Source organism: Lissotriton vulgaris, chromosome 9, assembly GCF_964263255.1.
Source record: "Lissotriton vulgaris chromosome 9, aLisVul1.2, whole genome shotgun sequence".
NCBI lineage: Eukaryota > Metazoa > Chordata > Amphibia > Caudata > Salamandridae > Lissotriton > Lissotriton vulgaris.
The window spans coordinates 316001162-316019634 of NC_141697.1; positions in this window are offsets into that span (position 1 = coordinate 316001162).

Sequence of the window (18473 nt, forward strand, 5' to 3'; positions counted from 1 at the left end):
ACATTCACCCCAGTCACAGATCGGGTTTAATCCATTGTTATTTTGCTCACCACACCTCCCCAGTTCAGACAAGGCCCTATGCAAATCAGTCTTGACCCTGTGTCTCATGGGAACAGTCCAGCCTGAACTGCCACCGAGCCATGTCTTCCCTGGACCGGAATCAAGCATCCTAGGACCGGTCCCTGGCTATCAGCCTTCATCAGCCAGGATAGCTTGATTCCAGTGGAATGGAGAGCACAGGACTCACGTCTGAGAATACCAGTCCCACTCTGGGTCACAAATGCAAAAACAACAATTGATGGACGTAATGTTGCACAATGGCAAACCATTCACCCCCAGTCACAGATCTGGGTTTAATCCATCGTTATTTTGCTCACCAGACCACCCCAGTTCAGACATGGCCATATGCAAATCAGTCTTGACCCTGTGCATCATGGGAACAGTCCAGCCCGAACTACCAATCCATGTCTTCCCTGGATCGGAATCAAGCATCCTAGGACCGGTTTCTGGCTATCAGCCTTCATCAGCCAGGATAGCTTGATTCCAGCGGCATGGAGAGCACGGGACTCACGTCTGAGCATACCCGTCCCACTCAAGGTGACAAATGCAAAAACAACATTTGATGGACTGAATGTTGCACAATGGCAAAACATTCATCCCCAGTCACAGATCTGGGTTTACTCCATCGTTATTTTGCTCACCACGCCACCCCAGTTCAGACATGGCAATATGCAAATCAGTCTTGTCCCTGTGCCTCATGAGAGCAGTCCAGCCCGAAGAGTAAGCCATGTCTTCCCTTAACCAGAATCTAGCATCCTAGGACCGGTTTCTGTTTATCAGCCAGGATAGCTTGATTCCAGTGGCATGGAGTGCACTGGACTCACGTCAGAGCATACACGTCGCACTCGGCGTGACAAATGCAAAAACAAAAATTGATGGACGGAATGTTTCACAATGTCAAAACATTCACCCCGAGTTATTTTGCTCACCACACCACCCCAGTTCAGACATGGCGATATTCAAATCAGTCTTGACCCTGTGCCTCATGGGAACAGTCCAGCCCGAACTGCCAAGCCATGTCTTCCCTGGACCGGAATCAAGAATCCTAGGACCGGTTTCTGGCTATCAGCCTTCATCAGCCAGGATAGCTTGATTCCAGTGGACTGGAGAGCCCGGGACTCACGTCTGAGCATACCCGTCCCACTCGGGGTGACAAATGCAAAAACAACAATTGATGGACCAAATGTTGCACAATGGCAAAACATTCACCCCCAGTCACAGATCCGGGTTTAATCCATCGTTATTTTGCTCACCACCCCACCCCAGTTCAGACATGGCCATATGCAAATCAGTCTTGACCCTGTGCCTCAAGGGAACAGTCCATCCCGAACTGCCAAGCCATGTCTTCCCTGGACCGGAATCAAGCATCCTCAGACCGGTTTCTGACTATCAGCCTTCATCAGCCAGGATAGCCTGATTCCAGTGGCATGGAGAGCACGGGACTCACGTCTAACGATACCGGTCCCACTCGGGGTGACAAATGCAAAAACAACAATTGATGGACTGAATGTTGCACAATGGCAAAACATTCGCCCCCAGTCACAGATCTGGGTTTAATCCATTGTTATTTTGCTCACCACACCACCCCAGTTCAGACATGGCGATATGCAAATCAGTCTCGACCCTGTGCATCATGGGAACAGTCCAGCCCGAACTGCCAAGCCATTTCTTTCCCGGACCGGAATCAAGCATCCTATGACCGGTTTCTGGCTATCAGCCTTCATCAGCCAGATTAGCTTGATTCCAGTGGCATGGAATGCACAAGACTCACGTCTGAGCATACCCGTCCCACTCTGGGTGACAAATGCAAAAATAACAATTGAGGGATGGAATGTTGCACAATGGCAAAAAATTCACCCCCAGTCACAGATTTGGGTTTAATCCATCGTTATTTTGCTCATCACACCACCCCAATTCAGACATGGCCATATGCAAATCGGTCTTGACCCTGTGTCTAATTGGGAACAGTCCAGCCCGAACTGCCAAGCCATGTCTTCCCTGGAACGGAATCAAGCATCCTATGATCGGTTTCTGGCTATCAGCCTTCATCAGCCAGGATACTTGATTCCAGTGGAATGGAGAGCACGGGACCCACGTCTGAGAGTACCAGTCCCACTCGGGGTGACAAATGCAAAAACAACAATTGATGGACGGAATATTGCACAATGGCAAAACATTCACCCCCAGTCTCAGATCTGTGTTTAATCTATTGTTATTTAGCTCACCACACCACCCCAGTTCAGATATGGCCATATACAAATAAGTCTTGACCCTGTGCCTCATGGGAACAGTCCAGCCCGAACTGCCAAGTCATGTCTTCCCTGGACCGGAATCAAGCATCCTAGGACCGGTTTCTGTCTATCAGCCTTCATCAGCCAGGATAGCTTGATACCAGTGTCATGGAGAACACGGGACTAACAGAGGAGCATACCTGTCCCACTCGGGGTGACAAATGCAAAAACAATAATTGATGGACGGAATGTTGCAAAATGGCATAACATTCACCTCCAGTCACAGATCTGGGTTTAATCCATCGTTATTTTGCTCACCAAACCACCCCAGCTCAGACATGGCCACATGCAAATCAGTCTTGAGCCAGTGCCTCATGGAAACAGTCCAGCCCGAACTACCAAGCCATGTCTTCCCTGGACCGGAGTCAAGCATCCTAGGACCGGTTTCTGGCTATCAGCCTTCATCAGCCAGGATAGCTTAATTCCAGTGGCATGCAGATCACAGGACTCACGTCTGAGCATACCCGTCCCACTCGGGGTGACAAATGCAAACACAACAGCGTTGTAACAACTGCCTTGTTACCTACCATGTGGTAAAAGCACGCATTGTAATGTGCTACATTCATCCCTTAAAATGTGGTGGGCAATATAACATGGCAATGTCTATGATGGACAGACTGCTCCAAGCTTCTATAGGGAGGGGGGCCTGGGTCAGCCAAAATTGCCAGGCAATCTTCATTTAAATTCCCACAAGAAAAAATTGTGTTATCGTGCACAAACCCCTTCACTGTGCCTCCTCCCTATTGAGGGTCAAATATGAAACAGTAATGAACAAATTCAATACACTGTCTATCCTTTCATTACAATCTCACCCAGGTATGGTTTGATAGACATTATTGTTTCTCGCTTACATAGGCACATATATTTAGATGCAGTGCAGAGACCCTACATTGTCACAACTAGAAAGAAATAATTACACAGAATATTGCCTAAACCTGTGGTTCCTTCGAACCGGTTCATTCGATAGCAGGGATTCATAGGCAGGCACAGATGATGCATTCTTTAGATGTTCATCAGATTGGCCCTAAAGACAGCATACATGGTCCCATTTCAAGGAGTGGGGTTGGCAAAATGCCTTGTATGGAGTTGCAAAGATTCTAGCACCAACTGTACTTTGAGTGCCTCCGATGGATGTAGATTTGTCAGGCAGATTTAAGACTTGTGCCTTTAACCTGTGCAAAAGTATATCTCATCCTTAGAAAAGTGCCTACCTATCCCTGGCTGCTCCACCTTTTCTTCTCCTGCTGCATCAGTGGCCTTCCAATAACATGCAAATGTAGCTTGAATCCATGATATTATAGGGAACTGGGTGTAAGCTAATTGGGCAAGCCCGTTTTTTTTAATATATCTGCGCTGATAGTATCTTCAATTACTTGGGGTGAGGGAGTGGTTGAATGATTGAGATTTTCATTTCAAGTTTTTGCAACACCTAAAAGAAATAGATATGATACACTTCTGCATTTGAATTCAATGTTGATGCTGTATCAGCCTGCTCCATGATACAATTACAAGGCCTGCCTTATAGGCTCATTAAAAAAATAAACAGGGGCTTTATTACATACAAGATGCACTTTCCTTCTTTGCACCATGACACACCTTCAAACAGGTGCACTGTGAGCAGACTGGAAAATATGCCCCACTATGTTGAATGTGCTGCCATGAACTTGTGCTGCCCTGGGGGCAGGGCATTCAAGTGAAATCGCTCAGTGTTTCACTGTGCAGGCGGCCACCCGCCAGCACTTTTAAGAGGGGAGAGAGATCCCCTTGCAGGCAGGTGCAGTGAATGACTGCATCCACCTTCAAGAGAATGTCTGAAGGGACATGGGATACTCTTGACCCCCTTCAAAGTGCTGCCATCAGGAGGCACACTGTCAGTGCACCTCCTAACAGCTCCTTTGCCATTGCTCCCTAGTCTATAATATGGCAAGGGCACAAAGGTAAGGACATTTCCTCATTTGCATGGGGTCATGCCCTCATGCACATGAGGGAGAGCCCTCTTGAAATAGTGCTGGTACTACACGTGCACCGGCATTATCTGTATTACAGAAGGGGCTGCACAAGCATCTGTGGCCCCTTCTGCAATAGTTAAGTGCCCAGCAACAGAGGCAGCACACATATTACTCTGCATCACACTTGCGACTTGGGTCCGGCAGGACCCGCTGCTGCAGTGGGTAAGGAGTGGCGTGGGAGGAACATATCTCACTCTATGCTCACAACATTTTGCTCTACTTGACCAATCTGACCCCATGATATTTGCCCTGGACCTTGAACCACTTGCTTCCTGGATCCGGTAGGACCTGATGCTGCAGGGGGTGAGGTGTGGCAGGGAGTGGGAGGAGCGTATCTCACTCTACGCTGACAACATCTTGCTCTACCCGACCAATCCAACCCTTTACATTGACAGAATCATACATAAATTTGACCTTTTGGAAGCTATTTGGGCTATAGAACCAACTATACCAAATCACTTGTCTTCCCCCAGTCGGATGATAACACACAGCTTCCCCAATCATGTACAGCACCTTAAGTGGAGGCGGGTTTTCTACACCTGGGTATACATATTACCCAAGACCCCCAGGAATTCTCCCGCAATGGAAAGGCTGAGTGGTGATGCCATGCCCGGGGTACTCTATCCTTTATCCCTGATGGGCTGAGCCGTGTTATTTAAGATGATGACAATCCCACAACATATATGTGCTCAAATACACCCCCTATAGTGTTCTGCAGGAGTTTTTCAGAGAATTGAGCATGAAGTCTGCTCCTTGCTTTGGGAGGGGGAACGCCACACGCCAAACTCCAGAGGAGGGGTCTAAAATTGTGGGCTAGTGGTTACAGATATAGTCAAGTGTTATTGGGCACCCAGCTGCTAGAGGTCAATGACTGGGTCTTCCCAGACCGCCAGGAGCAAACATATAGAATGGACAGAGAGCCAATCAGTCACAGAGGCCACAAGATAATACTCTACCGGAAGAGGCAAGAGTGCGGATTGCTGCCACACACCCAGACAGGAGCTAGACTATGGAGGGAGGCCATGTTTATGAGCTGGTGTGGCTAACTCACCAGCATTACACCGCTATGCAACAGTGATCAGCTACAGGAGGGGTGAACTTAAGGATTTCTACAGCCGGGAACTAATAGCAATTGAACACTTGGGGGATGTCTGGAGGGACCAGGCCTTCATCACATTCAAAACCATGAGCCAGGAATTTGAGTTGTCAGATGCAGGAAAATATAAGTATCTGCAGCAAGGGCACACCCTGAGGAGACATATACTAATATACTTGAAGGGGAGCAGTTGCCGGAGACCTCAACTCTGAAGGAATGCCTACTTATGGAACGCATTCCTGAAAAGGTGATTTCAATTTTCTACCGAAAGTTGGTCAACAATTCCCCTGACCCGCTGGTTGCACTACGGGAAGCCTGTATGGGGGAACTAGGTAACTGGGTGGAATCATTTCAGAATTCATGTGAGATAGCCGCAATGGCTTGGTTTCGCCTACTTCAGCTCAGAATTCTACATAGATCCTACTACTCAAGGACCCTGTTAACCAAAATTGGGAGTGCACCCAGATCAATGTATCTCCAGGGGGTGTGGATAAGAAGGTACATTTTTTCACACTCTTGAGCCAATTCTGATTTCGTCCGGAAGGGCTCCAAATCATGTTCGGAGCCATTCCGACCGAATCGGTCAGTCCCGGTCGGATTCCTTCCCGACGGAGCCATTCCAATGGGCTCGGTCGGGAAAGAATCCAACTCGGATTTCTGTATTATGGACAACTGGCTCGAAGAGCCTGTCCGCAGTCCGGAAATCCTCTTGTACTCCCCCGGTCACCTCTGTGCGACTGAGGTAGTACGATGCCAGCTTTTCACTGCCTTTTCGTGCCGGTCTGTCCGGCACGAAAAGGCAGTCGGAAGCTGTGTCTCGGGGTCCCCATCAGGGAGCCCATGGGTGTGAGGCTGCCGGATGGTGGATGGACTTAGGTTGGATGGACTTAGGTCCGTCCGGCATCGGAATAGGCCCCTAAGTGGGAATGCCAGGTGATAAAGGCGTACTAGAGAGGGGTCACTGGGGTCATGTCCTGCTGCTTGATATCCCACTGGACTGCTAGCGGTGTCCGGGGAGGAGTCCTGGCCTATTATCAGAATGACTGAAGCTGGCTGATAGGGGGCCAAGCAGAATATTGTAAGAGAGTGGGGAAGTGCTGATCCACCAAGACTCACAAATTGAGAGTCTGATCTAGACTAGTGTTAGAGTGTGGAAAAGGTGGTTTATCAGAGCAGGGGCTGCCACAAGAAATGGGAAAAGTTGAACAGGCCTGGCAAACCTATATTGGTTAGTGATTGGTGGAGAGTGTATACCAGGAACAGACGCACTCTATGCTAGATGGTAACCTGCCGTATAGAGTATGATGGGTCATAAAAGGGCCACATTTTATTATGATCCATGTCCTGTTTTGTCTGCAGTCACTTTCTAATTGTGATTTATGTAACACAATATTTGACGTGTCTTGACTGTGTATATTGTATGATGAGCATGGTTTCAGTAAAAAGAGTTTTAAAAAAAAAGTTTATCAGTTAGTGTCAACTCGGCTGACATTGAACTTTGTGAACATGGTTGTCAAATTCATATGCAAGTATTTGGAAAGAAACATGATGTCATTTTGTTCGGTCATTGTCTTTGTTGAGTCACTACCCGGAGATGGAATTATATTTGCAGATCTGTGTTTCTGCAAGATGACTTGTCTTATCGATGCTGGCATTATGAATGTCCTCAGGAGCTCATGAAGCGCATGCTGAATCCATGGCAACAGGTACTACTCTTAGTCATTAAATTAATGCGATTATGTTTTTAACCTTTAAGGTCCTGCTTACCGCTACACCTTTCAAACACAGTTTAATACATTTCTAACTATAAAGTAAATCACCTTGGAACCTTTAACTGCTAGTTAGTTACATTTCTTTCAAATATCTTGTTTAAGGTGGTGTCCTTTATGAGTGCCAGCAATGACAATATCAATGTATGCCATATTCCATGCACAAATGACAAAACTGTTACAAGTAAGAACAATGTCAATGCACTTTATGACCTAAGCAAACATAACCATGTCAATACAAATAAGAACAATGTCAATGTATGTTATGACAAATATATGCACAATATTAAGGATGTCGATAAACATTATACCAGTAACTGCCATATTATTTTCAGAGGTTCTAATAAACTCACATTATTGCTGTCGGATTCACCAAAGGTGACCTCCCCATCAACCCCAAGTCAGAGATATGTGAATAGACAAGTACTATGACCCACATCCATCGAATACTAGGTAGCAGGTGTGGTCTTTCAGACTAATGACAAATACGCGCCCAATAAAAAACATTATTAATACGACAAATAGATAGATGCACCACAAACCGGTCCAATGAGTTGGCCCCAATAAAACACGTTTGGCCATGGGCTCACGATCCCCAAAAATACCACAAAGCTAGATACCACATGGCAATAGAAGCACTCAACCAATCAGGACACAACAGTGAGACCAAGCATAGTGATTATGCGCTCCTCCTGCAGGACATCTGCACATACATACACACTGGCCCAAACTGGCGCTCCCCGAGGTCAAGAGCCACCTGTGACCTTATCAGATGACCGCACTTGTTCATTTACGATGGATATGCTTTTTTGGAAACGTATAGATTGCTTTTTTGTACCTCTTGAACTGTATATAAGAACGGCCAAAACTTTGCACACCAAGAGACTTTGAGTAGACGCACTCTGGAGGCTCTCCTGGCCCCAGTGTTTAATTAAACCAACTTGTTCCTGTTTTGCCAAACGCCTCTTGTCTTGTAATTTATTTAAGGTAAATTCATACCCAATCAACATTACCACAACCTTACAGGCCCTCATCCAAACATTTACATCCCTTAACTTAACGCTCGTAGCTTCACACTTCACCACAAAGACCTTTCACAGTCACCACATCCATCCTCACAGCTCACATACCACTTGTACCCCTTACACAGCTTTTACATATTTTACTCCAGATGCCTACAGTCTTCCCAGCACCTTAAGGCCCCTTATTTAGCAAATACAGTCTCTCACCAAGCTTTACCACAAATTTGAATAACTACCTGTGAGAAATAGGGTTGGTGGCTGACTGGGGTGTAGGCCTTAGTCAAGTAAAATCCACAGTCCCTTGCAGGATGAACCACCAAAAAGTCACGAAATTGACCAGTGTTTATCCCTGGGTAGCTTGACACAAAAAGCAGTCAGGCTTAACTTAGAGACAATGTGTAAAATGTTTATGCAGCAGACAAACACAGGAAAAAACCCTGCAGCAATTTTGAAAAATTGAGTAAATTGTAATAAATTCTTTGACACCCAAACAACAAAAACCCAATCAGTAGAACCAGAGTTATGATTTTTTAAAGTTTTTTAAGGTGTGTGATGTGGAGTTTCGGCAAAACTCCTCCAACCGACATTTTGCAGAGTTTTTTCTAATGTGCAGGACACCAACGTTAAGTTGGCATGCCCAAGTGAGAATTTACGTCCTCAAGTGCAATTTTCGGATGCTAGAACACCTTCTGGTGAGATTTCTCAGGCCAGGTGGCCATGTCAGGTCATGAGAATTCACATTGAGAAAGCTGCCGCTCAAGTAGAAAATCTACTTTAGAGGCAGAAAGAAACAGCATCCTCTGGTGTGCCATGTGGTGCAGGTTGCACTGATTATACAGCACGGAGCAAGCTCCCAGCACCAAAAATCACCGTGCGCAGAGCAACGTGTCCAATTCCTCTCACTAGCGGAACACTGGGGAATCTCACTGAGTTTTTATGTAATTCCACGGGAAATATGTGAAGGGAAATGCCATGAGTTCTACCCACTCCTAGTTCTTATTATAAACTTGAGCCTAAAAGATCAAAGCGATTTAGAAAAGGGGGTGGTGATGAACAGAGTGTCTGAATTAAGCAGACCACTCTTACCCAGTCCAAAGATCAGGGCTTGATCCATCACCGTTATTTATCTCACTGCACCATCCCAGCTCAGAACCTGGCTATATGCAAATCAGTCTGTCCCTGGCCCAGTGCATCATGGGAACAGGGCAGACTAAACTACCAAGCCAATTCTTCACCAGAAAGGAGACAAGCTACCGGGGACCGGTTTCTGGCATTTCAGCCTTCTTCGGCCCGGCTTGCTTGAATCCTGATGGTGCAGTGAGAAAGGGACTCATGTCTGAGTATACCCTGCCTCACCTATAGTGGCCAAAAACGATTTAGAAAAGGGGGTGGTGATGAACAGAGTGTCTGAATTAAGCAGACCACTCTTACCCAGTCCAAAGATCAGGGCTTGATCCATCACCGTTATTTATCTCACTGCACCATCCCAGCTCAGAACCTGGCTATATGCAAATCAGTCTGTCCCTGGCCCAGTGCATCATGGGAACAGGGCAGACTAAACTACCAAGCCAATTCTTCACCAGAAAGGAGACAAGCTACCGGGGACCGGTTTCTGGCATTTCAGCCTTCTTCGGCCCGGCTTGCTTGAATCCTGATGGTGCAGTGAGAAAGGGACTCATGTCTGAGTATACCCTGCCACACCTATAGTGGCCAAAAACGATTTAGAAAAGGGGTGGTGATGAACAGAGTGTCTGAATTAAGCAGACCACTCTTACCCAGTCCAAAGATCAGGGCTTGATCCATCACCGTTATTTATCTCACTGCACCATCCCAGCTCAGAACCTGGCTATATGCAAATCAGTCTGTCCCTGGCCCAGTGCATCATGGGAACAGGGCAGACTAAACTACCAAGCCAATTCTTCACCAGAAAGGAGACAAGCTACCGGGGACCGGTTTCTGGCATTTCAGCCTTCTTCGGCCCGGCTTGCTTGAATCCTGATGGTGCAGTGAGAAAGGGACTCATGTCTGAGTATACCCTGCCACACCTATAGTGGCCAAAAACGATTTAGAAAAGGGGGTGGTGATGAACAGAGTGTCTGAATTAAGCAGACCACTCTTACCCAGTCCAAAGATCAGGGCTTGATCCATCACCGTTATTTATCTCACTGCACCATCCCAGCTCAGAACCTGGCTATATGCAAATCAGTCTGTCCCTGGCCCAGTGCATCATGGGAACAGGGCAGACTAAACTACCAAGCCAATTCTTCACCAGAAAGGAGACAAGCTACCGGGGACCGGTTTCTGGCATTTCAGCCTTCTTCGGCCCGGCTTGCTTGAATCCTGATGGTGCAGTGAGAAAGGGACTCATGTCTGAGTATACCCTGCCACACCTATAGTGGCCAAAAACGATTTAGAAAAGGGGGTGGTGATGAACAGAGTGTCTGAATTAAGCAGACCACTCTTACCCAGTCCAAAGATCAGGGCTTGATCCATCACCGTTATTTATCTCACTGCACCATCCCAGCTCAGAACCTGGCTATATGCAAATCAGTCTGTCCCTGGCCCAGTGCATGTTGTAAATATTTTTGTCCACCCTAAGCGTGGAAGGGTATACTCAGATATGAGTCCCTTGCTCATTGCACCATCAGGATTCAAGCAAGCCGGGCCGAAGACAGCTGAAATGCCAGAAACCGGTCCCCGGTAGCTTGTTTCCTTCCCAGTGTAAGAATTGGCTTTTGTAGTTTGGTTTGCCCTGTTCCCATCATGCACTGGGACAGGAACAGACTAATTTGCATACAGCCAGGTTCTGAAACTGGGATGGTGCAGTGAGCTAAAAAACGGTGTTGGATCTAGCCCTGATCTCTTGACTGGGTGAGAGTATTCTGCTTAATTCAGAGACTCTGTCCCTGACCACCCCTTGTTGTAAATATTTTTGTCCACCCTAAGCGTGGAAGGGTATACTCAGATGTGAGTCCCTTGCTCATTGCACCATCAGGATTCAAGCAAGCCGGGCCGAAGACGGCTGAAATGCCAGAAACCGGTCCCCTGTAGCTTGTTTCCTTCCCAGTGTAAGAATTGGCTTTTGTAGTTTGGTTTGCCCTGTTCCCATAATGCACTGGGACAGGAACAGACTCATTTGCATACAGCCAGGTTCTGAAACTGGGATGGTGCAGTGAGCTAAAAAACGGTGTTGGATCTAGCCCTAATCTCTTGACTGGGTAAGAGTATTCTGCTTAATTCAGAGACTCTGTCCCTCACCACCCCTTGTGGTAAATATTTTTGTCCACCCTAAGCGTGGAAGGGTATACTCAGATGTGAGTCCCTTGCTCATTGCACCATCAGGATTCAAGCAAGCCGGGCCGAAGACGGCTGAAATGCCAGAAACCGGTCCCCGGTAGCTTGTTTCCTTCCCAGTGTAAGAATTGGCTTTTGTAGTTTGGTTTGCCCTGTTCCCATCATGCACTGGGACAGGAACAGACTAATTTGCATACAGCCAGGTTCTGAAACTGGGATGGTGCAGTGAGCTAAAAAACGGTGTTGGATCTAGCCCTGATCTCTTAACTGGGTGAGAGTATTCTGCTTAATTCAGAGACTCTGTCCCTCACCACCCCTTGTTGTAAATATTTTTGTCCACCCTAAGCGTGGAAGGGTATACTCAGATGTGAGTCCCTTGCTCATTGCACCATCAGGATTCAAGCAAGCCGGGCCGAAGACGGCTGAAATGCCAGAAACCGGTCCCCGGTAGCTTGTTTCCTTCCCAGTGTAAGAATTGGCTTTTGTAGTTTGGTTTGCCCTGTTCCCATCATGCACTGGGACAGGAACAGACTAATTTGCATACAGCCAGGTTCTGAAACTGGGATGGTGCAGTGAGCTAAAAAACGGTGTTGGATCTAGCCCTGATCTCTTGACTGGGTGAGAGTATTCTGCTTAATTCAGAGACTCTGTCCCTCACCACCCCTTGTTGTAAATATTTTTGTCCACCCTAAGCGTGGAAGGGTATACTCAGATGTGAGTCCCTTGCTCATTGCACCATCAGGATTCAAGCAAGCCGGGCCGAAGACGGCTGAAATGCCAGAAACCGGTCCCCGGTAGCTTGTTTCCTTCCCAGTGTAAGAATTGGCTTTTGTAGTTTGGTTTGCCCTGTTCCCATCATGCACTGGGACAGGAACAGACTAATTTGCATACAGCCAGGTTCTGAAACTGGGATGGTGCAGTGAGCTAAAAAACGGTGTTGGATCTAGCCCTGATCTCTTGACTGGGTGAGAGTATTCTGCTTAATTCAGAGACTCTGTCCCTCACCACCCCTTGTTGTAAATATAAAAGATCAAAGCGCCAACCATGGGCATCATGTCGAGGGAGACCGGGTCGAAGTCAAAAACCACAACGGAGCATGGTTAGGATACATGAAGTGGATTGGGCCCGGTCAGCACATACCCACTAAAATAGAAGACTTTTTGAGAAAAATGTTCTGAGAAGGTTAAGTTCAGTGGGACAAGGCTGCCAGTGCTGACCAAGACAGAAGCGTCATCATAAGGGAGCCAGGATCGAAGCTGCATCAGAGATTTCTACATTCAGACTTAGGTCCTGATTAAGATCCTGGTGGACAGGTTACTCTGTCATAGCGGTGACGGAGAGCACCTCCGCCGGAATATAAATCTCATAGGATATTTCAGTGGACAGGAAATTCATCACCATTGTGACTGAATAACCCATATGCCAAGATCTAAATCAAGCTCTTATTCTCTTTTTTTGGAAGTAAATAATTTCCGTCTGGACCAAGCAGGAGGCTCTAGCTGGAGATAATTCTAAGGGCTTGGACACCCCTTTAGGGAATGACCGCTGAACAGGATTTGCTGCTGCAGAGAAGGACGAAGCAGGAGCAGCTGCAATTAGCAGGTTGGTCCCAGTCTCCCCTTGATTCTCAAAGTCCCTAGGTTTGGATTTTAGCTATCTGGGCACCTTTAGCATCACAACCAAGGGTCAAGGACTGGTGGCACACCACTTGGGTGTTCAGGACTCCCTCAGTCTGGGTCCAGCTGTGGGTTCAAGATGGTGGGAGCCTTTTTTTTACCTGTGTCTGTGAACAGGAGGCCATCAAACTAGCCCTTGGATTCACTCTGCTAGTCCTAGGTACAGGTGACGATGTAGGGCTCAAAAACAGGGCAGGCATCATAGCAGTTCTTCCAGGTACAGCAAAGCAGTCTTGCAGAGTACACAGCAGGTCACTGTAGCAGGCAGTCCTTTTGAGAGTCCTTTTGCAGGTCTAAGTGTGAACAGAAGACTAAGTCTGAGGGTCATAGGTTTATACTTATTTCTGCCTTTGTTGTTGGGGGAAAATTCTAGAGGTTTCTAATTTGAAATGTGTGGAACTGCATGACTCCCCTGCCCTGACTCCAAGCTCACTGCAGTGACAATGTGAAGGTGATAAGCCCTTTGTGTGAATGCAGATCACAGCCTATTTAGTTGTAAGTGTGGATGTGTCCTGCTGCACCGATCCCCACATCTTGTTAACAGATAGCCCCTTCAGGCACACCTAATCCCTCTATTGTGTGACTGTATGGGAGACATTCACAAAGTCTAACTATCCGTTACACCAAGTCATGTGACCCAGGAGCGGCTGCAGGCACCAAATAGCCAAGGACAGGAAAATGCCAGCTTTATAGAAGTGACATTTCAAGATTGTAATTTGAAGTCCAAACATGAAATGCGTACCTGGTCTCAATCATAAGTGACCATTGAATAAATGTAATAAGGCAACCCAATGTCATCCTCTTACAGTACAAATAAAATTTTCTACACAGCAGTACATCAACAAAACAACACTGACACACCTTATGATCCTTATATTAAAAATCATTAGGTTGGGGGTTTCAGGGAAGAGCAAAGATCCTCCTAACCAAATAGGTACAAGACACCACAGTCCATGAGATACAAATCATCACATTTTAACTTTAAATGAAGGACTGGGAACACCATGAAGTGTGACTTATGATGTTAGAGAGGACAGACTGTCGGTGTATCATTCTCATATGGCAAACAAGTCAAATATACTTCTGCACAAAAGATTTAGCAGATTCGTCCGGCATGAAGGGATCATTTTGATTGGATTGTTGATGAGTGATCATAATCATATTTCCAGAGTGACTAGAATATACAAAGGGAATGATTACGATCTTCTTCGGAGTCTATGTTTCCGACTGAGTTGTCACCAGCTCCGAATGACCAAATCGTTTCCGGAACCCAATCATGTCTGACCAAATCATTTGCAGGTGAATCGTGCCGCGCACTGGAGCCAGATTCTGACCGAGCGAGTACGATGCACGATTCGGACAGCTGTATTGCCCGATCTCGGTGAGACAAAACGACAGTCAGAATCAGACTTTGGTGGGCAGTGGCAGGCCCTCCTTCACCCGTAGCAGGCCCCCCCATTACCCGTAGCCCTTTGAAATGGTTGAGGCGGTGCGCATGGGTCCGCCGATCCAAACATGTACAGTGTGGAGGGTAACAAGGGGTGCCCATCATAGGGTGTACACTTTATCCAACCACCACTTTTTGCTATGGGAGCCTGTGTGTTCGTCGGTACATCGGCTCCCACAGAGTTCAATGTGAGTCTGAGCAAACCGATTCTGTCAGCATATGGCAGCTTCGTCCTCGTTCGGTTGGACATGCACAGCGCGATTTACTTGGAAAGCCCTCTGGATCAGAGTCGTACGGAGGGCTTTCCTTGCGAGATTGTCATCGGGCCCATGGTTCGAATGGCTTGATGCATAGAGCATCTGCTGATCCTTTCGTGCAGAAGTGTATTTGACTTGTTAGCAAGTACTTACAGGTTTTACTCCTTCTCAGCACTGAGCCCTGAGGATGGTCTTGCGGACCTGGTGAGCCATTTGATACTGAAATACTGACAGGAAAGGGAGAGCAGAATAGTACCATATCTACTAAGAAATGGTGCTGTTTCACCCTCTCTCTGAGCAGGCACTCTTTAGGCTGCCATAGGCCAACACACACACTCGTGTGCCATAGTGCAAGGGTGTGTGGATTCTGTAATGAAGAGTTTTAGTACTGGAATGTGACCCTTCCAGTACAAAACTATCCTTTTACATTTCTCCTGCTTTGCATGTGTACTGTAGAATGTAGCACCAATCTATAGTAGGAAAAACAAGGAGAAGTGAAAACATTGCTACTTGTTACGCCTCCCTCGAGAAGGCATATGATTTTGGTCCAAACACCTATCTACGAATGATTGTAGATAGGTATTTGCATCAAAACCAATTGGTGGTTATATGGGAATTCATCACATAAGGTAACTTTGCTTCACTTTGAAAAACGCAAATCCTAATTTTGCATTGGACAGTAATCCCAGCATAGCATTTCTTGCTGAGTTTGCGTTTTAAAAGTAAGGCAAACCCCGAGCAAAGCATTAGTAAATCTGGGCCCTATGGTGTTAAAAGGACTCTCACCCACTGAGATTCCATGTGGAATCCTTCATCACAGAGTCCTTATCCAGATCCCACCCAGTAACCAAAAAGCTCCCTTGGCTACCAATGTTGAGCCTGCCCAGATACACTTGTGGGCCTATTGATGAGGCCATTTGCATTGCTCTTGCACCGCACAAAATGGTGCAAGAGCAAAACTAAATTTCAGACAGATTTTTAAAACTAAGCAAAGTTACTTTGCGTGGCTTTTAATGGCTTAAAAAATCTGAAGTAACGCAACGTAGTGCAAATCATTGGATTGCGGTACTCTGCCACAGGAAGGTGCTCCATGGGTGTTGCGTGTGTGTTCCCATGCAATTCCCATGAATTGTGACACGTCCACAGATTTACAAGAACTTTGGGATATACCAAAATCTTACACTCTCCCAAGGGAGGTGTCACAAGGAGAAAGGTCTATATTTCTTCTTGTTTCTTCCTATTTATATGTGTGCTGAATTCTGCAGCATTCATAGAAAGAGGAATATGCCTCCCAGGATTGTTTTTGTGCAGGAAGGTGTTCCTTCCTGCACAAAATCAATCATACAATGCAGGAATCCTTGCATCATGGTGCAAGGGTGTCTGCGTTGGAGCTAGGCATCCAATAGGCCACCAGCGAATGGAAAAGGACAGGAATGAAAAGTGTTGCATTAAATATGGCACATTTCTGCCCTTTCCTTATCACACAGTGCAGCACTGCAAGGTGACTTGCTCACTGCGCTGCGCTGCGTGATATTCCCATAAATGAGCCCCAAGGTATCTGGATGTAGAGGTAGGCTAAGACAAAAGGGGTTCCTTTGTGTTGAATTTGACTGGTTAGATGTTTGGGAATGTGAGAGAACCCTGTATCACTTTTTACTACCTCCTTCTTGGAGTATAGACTACTATTCCACATGCCTTTTGTATGACAGGGCACATCTAGGGGCCTATTAGAATGTCGGGCGGATCGCCATCACCCGCATGGCGTTGGAGATCCTCCCGACATTCTCTCCCACCCGCATGCCATTTCCCCCGCCATGGTAATATGGCGGGGGGACCCCGGTGGATGGAAAGGCCGTCCGCCGTTTATGTGGAGGACAGCGGCATGCATTGCGGGCGGTCCCATTTCCCGGGGCTATGGCATTTCCCGGGGCTATGGCTATGCCCGCCATGCTAATCAGCTCCTATGTGTGGAATAGTCATGATGATTTTATACAATTTATGTAATTCTCATGTAAAATGCAAATTTACCTACACTACTTTCACAAGATAACAGATCCTCCATTTTTACTGCCAAGCAACACTACGTGAAATATTATAAATTTGTGGAGAACAGTTATGCAAGTACGTAAATGAAGGATAAAACAAATCTCCACAAATGACAGATGCACTAATATTCAGGATCAATAGGAAGATTTTGCTAACGTAATATAAACTTTGTACATCCTTATATATAGGTAGGTTGCCAAATTGTTACTGTCAATAATGTTGTGACTATTTGTGGCGCGCTCATTTTCAATCCTCCCTTTCACACAATACCAATTTATTTAAGCTCCTGCTACCAATACAAATGCAGTCAGACCAATGTTACAACAACTTCCCAGAATTATGTAGGCACATCTCTGCACTTGAACTATTGTACCGGCGCAAGCTCTTGTGAATCTCACATTCAATCCGTGAGAGTGTTTTCCACTGATACTTGTTTGTTTGCTGAATTGAATAAAGTAAACGGGAAAAAAGAAACAAATATAAATGTATCTCTGTCGGTGCTTCAGAAACACTCACAAACTCTCGATCGGTGTCAGATATCTAACCAAAGCTTCTGAGAGCTCCCTGCGTCCTACTTAGGATATAAAAAAACATGTCTGCTTGTATTTCAAGCACTCAAGTCGTGTAAACATCATGGGGTGCGCTTGATGTATAGAGGCTGGTAACTGTGTTGATGCGGATGGAAGGCTGCTGCATTCATGATGCCTTTGTGTGTTTCCTCCCACCGCGTGATTATCCCGCCATCAGTTGCAATCATACGTCTTCTGTACATTTCAAGAGGCCTGCAGGAGCATGGCTTTCTCAATATATATCCGCAGTTTATGTCAGCATCCTGTGCTGCGGAAAACATTTCGTATAGAACGTTGGATTGATATAATACATTATACTTATCGCTGGTCTTGGTGTACAAAGCCCGGGCTATCAGATATAGTTATAAGAGACAGTCAAGAGTTCTCTTATGTTTAATGCATAGCTCAGATAGTAAACATACGTATGATGGAGTTCTTAGACCTGGACGGTGTTTCGTTAACTATTTATGGGCCCTACCACGTTCGATTGCCCTGTGGTGTATTGCAAGGGAAAGTGTACTTTTAGCCATTCGAAAGGTATGTCAGATCATAAGTGTACCATTCATTTCTGTGATCTTTGCAGCTTCAGATAGTGGCGACACTTTGGTAGGGAACTGAGGAATTGAAATCTTTTGTTTGTGGAAATGAGCATCAAAGAGGGGAAAGGCAGGCTACAGATATGAAATTAACCCCACTAGATGCAGGCCGGTCTTTTGGAAAATCCTGCAATCGCTCTGAAAGCCAGTAGGGATTTGAGGCATCTGCATTTCAAAAATTCCGTGATGTGGAGGTCCCTCTAGAAATCTGCACTCAACTGAACAATTTTTTTGTAAACAATATTCAGGACACAGAAGCACATTTATCAAGCTTTTGCGCAGCGCAACTCAGCAAGCCACCTTGCTGCGCTGCATGAAAGGCAAAGGGCTGGAAAGTGCCA